This window comes from Ziziphus jujuba, chromosome 4 (genome assembly GCF_031755915.1).
Source record: "Ziziphus jujuba cultivar Dongzao chromosome 4, ASM3175591v1".
NCBI classification, from domain to species: Eukaryota; Viridiplantae; Streptophyta; class Magnoliopsida; order Rosales; family Rhamnaceae; genus Ziziphus; species Ziziphus jujuba.
Window position 1 is genome coordinate 7653308 of NC_083382.1, and position 12052 is coordinate 7665359.

The window sequence follows — 12052 nt, forward strand, 5'->3', positions numbered from 1 at the left end:
TTTCTAGAGTTTTTTTTCGCTTTCTAAAAGGAATAAAAAATTGATGACAAGGGACATTTTCAAATTTGGAAATAAATATTAATAGAGAAAGAATTGTAAAAGTCAATCCCAGTGGGCATCACCTTTGACTAATGTGTTGTTTCGTTTTTATACTTTTTGAGTAGCGAAAATTCAAAGCAGAAGTTTTTCAAAAGATATGAATATTGTTGAAAACATTTTAAAAGCCACATATAATTAAAGCTTAAATCATGGGGAGGCTAAAAAAAAAAAATTGACCAAATTAATAATTCATTGGCCCCCTATATAGACTTGGTTAGTTTACTTTTTTCTTAGTTGCACCGGCAAAATAATTTGTTCAAAAACAACCCAAAAAAAAAAAACAAAAAACAAAAATTTCTCTTCTCAATTTTGTTTGATGTAGTTTTTAGTGAATGAACTTGAATTAATTAATCCATAATATATACTCACCACGCGCCACCTAATACTTCATCATTTCGGCCGTCATTATTAGTTCAAGACTTATGCTCTGTAAATAAATATTAAATGTGCTTTATAAATACTAAGAATAATTTTTATGAACATTGTTCTTACGTTAACTATTATATTTAGATGAATCCAATGACATGATAAATAGTGCTATAACATGTAATTGATCAGCACATGTACAAATATCTCTTAGTTCACCGTCCTACAAGTTTGAATTCTTAAGAAGAATACTTTTGGATATTTATAAAAGAAAATATCAATTTGGCCTTCTTGCTGCACAATGGAAAAGATATATATTTATCTACTATTTGCAACTTCTAGAGTTTTGCAATTTAAGTTTTAAATTTTTAAAAGAAGTAATTTTTTAATTAATATAAATTTATCTAACCCTCAATTTTTTGATAAAACAAATTAACAATTGTTTCATAATTAATATAAATTTATCTAATCCTCAATTTTTTGATAAAACAAATTAATAATTGTTTCTTCTAAAAATTTGTTTCTATAATGAAATTGAAAATAGTAGAGTCATCGAGAAAGGAGAATAGAAAAGCCACGTGGATAAAATTGTTGTCAATTTTTTTTGTCAAATTGGAAATTAAACCAAATATGTAACAAATTGAAATATTAAAGACTTAAATAATTATTTTGAAAGTCTGAAGGTATAAATTGCAGAGATCTAAAAATGGAAAGGAAAATATCAAAGTACATATATATATATATATATATATATATATATATATATATATATATATATATATATATATATATGTATTGTCATTCATAGCCATATTATATATAAAAGTAAGATAATTAATAATAAAAAAATTCCACATGTCATCATTAGATTTATTTGGTTTCTTTCCAAAAGCATACAAAAAGTATGATATTAATTTATTTGTTTAGGTTTATTGGTGTAATGTTATATAAAATTACTTTCTAATATTAATTAATTACCATTTATGTAGATATCTCATTGTTTTTAAAAATGTATATTCTTAACCAAGTGAAAAATATGATAACAAATTATGCAAAAATAATTTTCATACAAAAATAAAATATTAATAAATTAAGAAAAATTATACAAATATCGTCTTTTAACAGATAAAGAAAACTATATCATACAATTCAATAAACAAACTATATATTTTATAAATGATATTGACATTACATATACATAAGTTAGTTAATCATTAATTTGAAATTGTAAAATTTAAAATTTGAAAGTGTTGACCTATATAAATTTTTTATTTTCATAAATTATGAATTCAATTGCCCATATTAAATGTCCATTAATTTAAAACTTTAATTTTTTATATAAAACTCTTTAAAATTTAAATTTTAAAATTTGAAATTTAAAAATTTGGCTCACATAAATTATTTATAAATATTATTTGACAACAGTAAATAGCCCATTAATTTAAAATGAACAATTTCAATATAAGGCTATTCAAATTTCAAATTATACATATTATTACAATAAATTATTAATATAGGCAATTAAAGAAGGAGTCCGTCTATAGTGCACACGATCCGCATGCAAACCTGAGTATTGACGATGGTTTTCAAGAACATTGTCAATACTATCACACAGATAGAGTCGTAATAGTATTGACGACGATTTCTTCAAAAATCATCGTTAATACTAAGATTCGCACCGTAGAATTTTTTATTAAAGGAAATTATATTGAAATATCAATAATAATATTGAGATGTTAAAATTCAAAATTAAAAAATTCTAGCCCATAAAACGAATATCATTAATCCTCATATTTAAAAATGATTTTTTTAATGAATTAAAAATTAGAATAATAAATTATTGACAAACACACTCTAATTAATAAATTAAAAAGAAATTTTCAATCACTTCATAGATATTAATTAAATACCATTTATGTATGGTTAATATCACAATCGCTAGTTAGGTTGTATTTAATTTTATTCGAGTTTTAAATATGGAAAAAGAAAAAAAAAACATAAAAATAGCTAATTATTTAAGACATGTTGGTCTAAAATGCCCAAATTACGTTTTTTTCTCATAAACATGCAGATGATTTTTAAACAGTAATGATACAAATTGATTGTGGAATTGAAGGAGCATGATCAAGCTACTTTTATTTTTTGGAAGGTAATAAATGGATTTGAATAATGCAAATAATACCCTTTTGAAATAATAATTATTTTTTTGGAGCAAATAAAGTTTGAATAAAACTAATTATTTATCTTGAAAATAAATAATTTTTTTTTCCTTAAATGAATGTGGGAATAAATAAAACTAGATTCATAATATTTAGATTGAGAATGGTAGTAACTATATATTGTTATTTTTCAAATTGATTTGAATAATGAAGAAAAATGTTTTGATTTAGAATAATGACTAAATTTTAGGAATAAGAGAAAATTTACATTCATCATTCAAAACAATATTTATGTTCTCATCAAATTTTAAAGGTATTCATCTATAAATAGGTAATAAAGTAAGTAATATTTAAACTCCTAATCAATCAAACATACAATTATTGAACAATGTTTACTCCTTAATTTCAATTTTGTTATAACTTTTTTGTTCCCTAAAAAAGTTGTTGTTATTTTTTTTTGTCTTACTTAGTTGACTAAAAAGTTATATTTAAAGTATTTTTTGTTATAAGACATTTAAGAATCTTTAATTTGTTTATTCTTTGCAAATTAGTACAATCATATCATTTTTGTCAAATTTATTTTGTATAATTTTTATTATTTTTTTATTTCTTTAATTGAATTTAGAGTGACACGTTAGCACCCATTAAAAGATATGTCCAAATTGTTTTATTTTTGCAAAACTACCAATAAAATTGATGACAAACTATCCATGGTATTTAGTCTTTACTCATCAAAAATAATATAATTAATTAATCTAATTTAATTTAAATATAATCAATTATTATAAATTATAAATTATCTATTGTGATTGCATATGCCATATGTATCGATAAAATTATATAGTCAAAGACTCGAATATATATATATATATATATATATATATATATATAAGCATTTTTACATAGAGGTGCATGCATTTGACATATTTCCTTCGAGACCTTCATAATTTCAACATGTAAAAATATGTTTAACTTAATTTCAAGAAAAAGTGAACAATGTGCTTATGACATCGTGACATAGCACAATCAACCATTTGTCAAGAAGTACATGTTTTTGTACGACAATATATAAGTTTTTATGCATGAATTTAATTATGGTAAAAAAAAATTATATTATTTGAGTTAAGTTCATATTAGGATGGAGGATGGTTTTAATATCAATTTTTTTATTAATTTTTAAAACACATTAAAAAATGAAATTTAAAATTCTAAAAATAGTTAAATATAGATTTAGTAATATATTGAAATTTTATTTAAAAAAAATAAACTATCTTAGAACTCGATAATTAATAAATATAATTTTAAATTTTAACATTTGATACAATCCAAAAATTAAAATAAAAATTTTTAACCTTAGTTCTAATATTCAAAATTAATTAAGTCTAACCGTATATGTGTGTGTCTATATATATATATATATATATATATATATATATATATATATATATATATTCTATGCAGGATTTGCATGGACACCATGAGATGGACATAGTCAATTTCAGTGTACATATATTACGTATAATCAAGGGTCCATGGGCCCACTAATATATGTGTGCAAATCCACGTAGCATTACTGTGTGTGTATATATATATATATACATTTATATAATGGTAGAGTCAAGCATGCATGCCCCTTCTTCATTTCTACCTACTTCAAAAAAAAATTCTCACTTGGCCTACACCTTTTCCACTTTGGCAACTCTCGGCGAAAATAAGAAATTTATATATATGCATACAAAATTTGGTTATGATATAAACAGTACCTTTTTATCATTCATGTAGACAATTTTTCGATGTTGAGAAATTGGCCATGCGCACAGCATGCAAGCTCATTAGAGCAAAATTGATGATATGGACAATTTCTGGTAACCAAGCAGCTACTGTGAAATTATATGTTATTCTTATAATATAATTTATGAAATATATATTCGATTACTATTTAGTGTGTGCTTGTTTTGTTCCACGGCAAATGTATTTCAGCACATTAATAAATTGAATTTACTTATTTTTTTTTATTTTTTTATTATTTAATTGGTTTATTCATTGGATCAACAATAATGGTTAAGATTGAAAATCAAGCACAAACAAAGGATTTGAATTCTCATATGATCTAATACTGGTGCTCCCATCAGGACTGTTTGATTATAATATCTGTGAACGATAGTCAACTGTATTTATGGCATGTTTATTGTAAAAAACCAAGGTAGTCAGGCAAGGAAAAAAATTCATCATCATCTCCTGTTAAAGAAATTATCTCTTATACTAAAATATATATTTTAGACTTTTTAGAGCATAGTTGTCTGCTATATTTATACATGTATATATATTGATAGTTTTCACTATACATTCAATTCAGCTTCATTTTTTTCCCCTCTTGCTTCCATACATTCAAATCGACTTAATGCGATGAAAGTGTTTACTATGCATCTAATGTCATATATTAGCATTAATTGCATTTTGGTTTCTTCAACTTTTTAAAATTTTCAATTTTCATAAATATAGTGATTCAGATTTTTAATTTTTCAATTTATTTCATACTAGTCAAATCCTTAATTTGGCCAAACAAATTCGTAACAGCTTCATCTACACAATTATTTTCTTTTCCTTGATCAACAATAAAATTTCTTTCCTCATAGACAAGTTTCTAGACAAAATCGTTACCAATTTATTTGGCTAAATTTGGAATTAGATCAATATGTAACTACTTGAAAAATTAAATACCTAAATCATTAACTTTAAAAATTAAAAGAATTACATCATAAAATCTTATAAATTAAAGATATCAAATTGTAATTAAACCCATACAATAATATTACAGGTACTAAAATATTCATAAAATTTATTTATCAACTAATATGTATTAAAATATTATTAGTTGACATAATTATATAGCTAAATTAAATGAACATGTTGATTACTCTAGCATTATTGTAACCCGATATATTAGATGGGGTACTTCTATGACCAACACTGTCCTTCTGTTTTATATTTATATCTAATTCTTAGTTTGCACTTTTATACAGAAAATGATTTTGAAAATAAATTAATTGATTGTATATGGACTTGTAGCGATTAATAAGGGTGTTTATTCTTGCTAAATAGATTAAGATATGTATTAATTGATCAATTCTTTGCATCTGGAATATTAGCATGTTTTTATGCGCATGAACAGAGATCTTGCAAATCAAAATAATTAAATTTGGAATTTAATTTAGTGGATCACCGCCTGTAATTTATTGACTTCATGGACAGTACTCCTTGTCAAAAAAATTAAGCCGCGAAAGGACCTTCTAAATTCATTTTGTACTATAATTAGGTGCAGAACTTAAGTCAACATCTAGAACCAAGAAATTATTGACCAAAAATTTTAAAAAAAAAAAACACGAAGAAGAAATTCATTTTGAAGTTCCTCTTTCTGGTATGTTTAGAGAGATCTACTTTTTTGGATACAAGGGCACGTTTACAGTTTGGAAGATCATTTAAGGAAAAAAAAACAAAAAACTTATTATTACCGGGTTAAAACAAATGAAAAATATCCTAGCCAACTTAATTTGTTAAAGGATCATATAAATTTATCCATACGCGGACAGCCATATTGTTTTCTCAATGATTTTATCACCAAACCAGTAGGTGCATTAATTGATATTATTTTTAAAAATCTAAAAGCAATAAGGCAACTATTGGAGAGATAGTTCAATGGGATAGTACTACCATGTAAATTTTAGGTTAGTTCAATTATATCATATCATTTCATTAAAACGCATCATTTATATAATTTTTTAAATTAAATATAATTAAACTCTAAATCCTAGTTGGTAAATTTAAGAATAATATATATATATATATATATATTTAAAAAATTGTTTGCCATATTCAGATGTAGAAAAAAAATGTTTTCTTGAAGTTAAAAATTAAAAACACATATTAAACATATTGTCATATTGCAGTATTTTACAAAATAAAAAATATTTTTAAAAAAAATAAATATTTTCAATTATTTTTTTCTCTTTTACAAAAACATAAAATATATATATATATAAATATAAATACTTTTTTATTCTTGTATTCTTATAACTATTAGTTATTTTTATTTTTCTAATATATTAAACTATATTTTCTTAATAATTGTTAATAGTTACATGTAATAATTTCTCATCTTCTAAATGACCATTAATCCCATCTACAAATTCACCCACAAAATATATAGAATCTTGGTTTTTTTTTAAAAAAAAATTTACAATATCAATGAGCTATTATTAAAATTCAATAAAGCATATTATAGATCCTAAAGCACAATATCAATGAGCTATTATTAAAATTAGCATTGTCTTTAACAATAACCTCTTCATTTATATCTTCGATAAAATTGAAAAAAAAAATTCACTTATAGGGGCATAAATAATTACATAATCAACTTTACATTTACCAAATAATTTATTTTCATACATTCAAAATATCAACAAACAATTTGAAGATAAAACTTTGTGTAGGAAAACTTTCATCCATACATTTACAAAATTAATAGCTATGCCAACATTTCTTTTTTGTCTACACTTTTCCCTTCTTCATTTTTTTCTCCTCTTTTTGTTTCTTCCCTTTTTTTCTTTTTTCTTTTTCCTACTTTTCTTTTTTATCTTTTTTCCCACCTCTTTTTCATTTTTAGCTTCTCCCTCTATTTATAAAGTTTAAAATTATTTACACCGTATATAAAATATCTTATTTTATAGACATTAGTCAAACCCATGCATAAATATGTATACCTATGATTATTAAAAATCATACCTGGACATATTTTCCTAAAAAATATTCAATTTTTTTGTATTAAATAATAAGTATTAGATAATTAAATATTGAATATTAAATTTTAAAATTATAGATAATCGTTAATTTTTCAATTTATTTAAATTTGATATATTATTAATAATTATGATTCTAGATCTTTTATATTAAATATTAGATAATATTTAATATTTAATATTAAAAAGTATAGATAATTATCAATTTTTCAATTTAAATTTATTTGTTCAATATTTGATAATATAATCTAATATTAATTATTTATATTGGAACTTAACACATTTTTGAAAGAATTATAAGTAATATCTAATATAATAAATGATTATTGATAATGATCAACTTTTCAATTTAAATTTCTTAGATCTATTTTAAATAATTAATGTTATCTACTATTACATATTAAATATTTGAACTCGATATCTTTTTAAAAAAATTATAGATAAAATTTGATTTATTCAACAAGTTTTGAAAGGAAAATAATCCACCATTGATTATCACTTGATAAAATACTTTGATTGACTATCCTAATTTAATATAGTAACAACATTTAATAGAAAATCAAATATTATTAATTTTAAAGTTATTAATGTCAAAACTTTTTGTTAATTCTTTTAATACTATATAACTTTTGATAGTGTAACTATTATCATGAATAATAATATAAAAAAATTAAATATAGCATGAATAATGTAATATCTTTTTTCAGAATTATATGAATAATAATGAAAATCCATTTATGTGTATGTATTTTAAATAATGTAATTATTTATAAAAATATAAAGTATGAAAAAATTAAAAAAAAAGAAGAAGAAAGAAACAATAATGATTTATATTTCTATGATATCTTTACAAAATAAAATATTATGTATTCAATTTTAAAGTAGAATTTAAATATTAAATGTATACAAATTATCTGGTATTGAAAAATAAATATTTATCATCTTAAGAAACAGCCAAAAAAGTTTTGAGCTCATTAATTATATATTGGCTACTTAATTTTCAAAATCTTTTAAATTTTCGTACTCTTATTATCTAAATTTTTGGCTTTTTTGTAGTTAAACCTTATTGTAAAATGTATTATATTATCACGTATACTGTGAGCATAATTTTATGTTATATTAGTTAATCATAATGTCCTATTATTTATCAATTTATTATTAAATTTTAATGTAGTATAATATAATAGATATTATAATATACGATGAGAGTATTTTTTTGCCCCCTAGAAACCTATTGTAAAAATTACAATAATTTGAACCATCTTACTATGGAAGGGGGTTATTTATAGGAGAATTTTCTTATTAAAATATTTTGATGGTTTTTTCATCATGATCTCACTTTTCAGTTTTCGAATTTTTTAAATATTCGAGATATAAAATTATTTTTATGATTTAAGTGAGCCATGAAAAGAGTCACTTTACCATCTTACTGTTTTTATTTCAACGTGCAACTAATTTAGACCACCAAAATATCTTTAAATTTTAACCCTTAAAGCAATTAAATAACTAATAATAGGGATTTTAATGGTTATTCCATTAAAATATTTTGATAAAAGACTAACTAATTATTTATAATTTACATAGTTTAAAATGATTTTTTGTGACCATGATGGTTTAGGTGGATTTTCTCATGTCAAAACTATTCTAATGAAAAGCTATATGATATTTTTTAATAGTTATTGGATTACTTTAAAAACTGAAAATTTAAAATATTTTTGAAATTTGTATAATTGATATTTAGTTGATATTTTGGTCTCATAGAATTTTAGTATTCATCATACAGCCATATAAAACATCAAATCACATATTTAACTCCCAGTTCTTAAACAATCCAATAATAATAGTGATAAAAGGTTTTACCATCATGGGGTTTTAATTCGAAAGTAAAAATTAACGGTTACATGACAATTTATAGGGTGATTATTAATTTTTATTTAAATATTTTGAAAATGAAATTTACATGGAAAAAATACAACTTATATGATACTTGTACAGGGCTCATCACCGTATTAACTTCCATTTCCATATCACCATTGATGAATAGCCTTAGTTTCTTTTTGATAAACATTTACGACCACGACAAATTTCAAAGTCAAACAAGTAAGGAAAGAATTTAACCGATTTTGAATATGTATACTAGTAGACAAATTAATGATGAAAAAGTCCGAGTCTTTGATTTTGGACAAAGTCAGTCTCGTAGAAGCTTCATCTTTGAGACAGGTTAACATTGAATCAGCCTCTCTTTGCCAATCCCTTTCACCAACTTGTCCTTGAATTCAGCCAAATTTCTTTAGAGTAATTATTATTAACAGATTTCTAGATACCAATATATGTTTGAATATATAAATAAGTTAAACTAATAAAATTTTTAAAATTTGATGAACAAATTTATAGTTATCAAGCTCATCGAAGCAAAAAAAAAAAAAAAAAAAAACAAAACAAAAAAAAACAAAAAAAAAAACAATAAGTATTACCGCGATGTCATAATTAACCATATATATCAATTTTTTTCAAAATTAATTTTCCTTCTTCCTTTTTCAAAAAAATTATTTTATAAATTAACTACCTAATGCCCCGTTTATATACCTTGCTTTCAAACAGAAATTACAAAATATGAAAAATTATAACAAAATGTATAATTTTGAAAATGATATCTATGGTGCTGCAACCATTCGTCAATTTGTTTACCAAGTGTGCATTGGTTAAGATTTACAAGCCAATAAAATAATACTATATCATTTGATATATTAGTTGCTTAATATAGTTGGTAAGTTTTTGGCGTTTACCGATGTCATAATTAACCATATATATCATTTTTTTTCAAAATTAATTTTCCTTCTTCCTTTTTTCAGAAAAATTATTTAATAAATTAACTACCTAATGCCGCTTTTATATATCTTGCTTTCAAACAGAAATTATAAAATATGAAAAATTAATAATTTTGAAAATGATATCTATAGTGCTGCAACCATGCGTCAATTTGTTTACCAAGTGTGTATTGGTTAAGATTTACAAGCCAATAAAATAATACTATATCATTCGCTATATTAGTTGCTTAATATAGTTGGTAAATTTTTGGTGTTTATAGTATTATTGTTATAAGTTGAATTATCAATTTAAAAAAAAAAAAAAAAACTTAAACTACAATAAAATCTCTCTTTAGTCATAAGGTTACGACCAAATTAGTTTTATTACTACGAGGAGTTTATAACTTTATAGAGGTGTAGTTACAAAAATTATTATTTTGACGTTATTATCATTGGTGCAAGTTGTATAGAAATAAAGTATGCACTACACTAATAATTAATTAATGTAGCATGTTAAGTACGAGGTATAGACATTGATTAAAAAAATTTAAAAAAAAAAAAAAAGATAGACAAAATTTTTAAAAAAATAGTACATGTATCTATATAGTGTTGGGAATATGCAAAGTCGTCTTAAAAGTCTAATTTTTTTTTTTTTGGGTAAATCTTAAAAGTTTAAATTTTGCATCATCTCTCTCAATGTAAATTCTATAAATACATTGTCTCAAACAACTTTAAATAAATATTTTATTTCAATTTAAATATTTAATGTAACATTGCATATATTTTTTGCAATATACAGATAATTATTATTATGTTGAGGTGAGTTCGTAGACATTATTCTTATATAGAATATTACCATAAAGATCTTACCTTATTCAAAGGTGGATCATAAATTTTTTTATATATATTTTTTTAACAATCTGACCTATTTTGGATTTTTTTTTAAATTCTTATATATGTTTTTTGTTTTTTGGTGAACTTATTGAGTTTTGAGTCTAAAATCTCATGAATTTTTGGCTTTAATACCAAGTTAAATTACCATCAAAATCTTAAACTATTAGGAGTTAAGTTATCATTTTTTTCATAGTTTTCTTTAACATTATACAATTGATGATGTGGTTGCCTTATATAGGAGTGGCTCACGTCTAAAAATTTAAAAATTAATTAATAAAATCAATCAATATATGCCATTGTAATATTAGTGATTAGGGTTGATTACATTTTAATATTCTAGAATTTACAGTTTTATGACTTAGATCCTCAACTTTTAAAGTAGCAATTTAGGTCCTCAAGTTTTCAATGTATTGTAGATTTAGTCCAATCCCCTAACAGTTTCGCTCAAAAACTTGTTTCTATAATGGATTGAAAGCAGAGGAAATGAAATTAAGGTGTTGATCAAGAAGAAGAAAGCATTCACTTAGATGAAAATGTCATGGATTAGTTTGGCTAAATTGGAGATTGAATAAGCAACAAATTGAAAAACTGAGGGTTCAAATCGCTATTTTAAAAGTTAGGGGCCAAAATCATCAAACTTTAAAAATTAAAAATATCAAAATGCAAATAACCTACTGATTATCACAAAAGGTGATTAAAAATCATCGATTAGTTTGGCTAAATTGGGGATTGAGTAAGCAACAAATTGAAAAACTGAGGGTTCAAATCGCTATTTTAAAAATTAGGGGCCAAAATCATCAAACTTTAAAAATTAAAAATATCAAAATGCAAATAACCTACTAATTATTACAAAAGGTGATTAAAAATGCTCTTATCTTATGCATTACTCTTGAAAACTTATAATAATTATAAAATTTATTACATGCTTTGA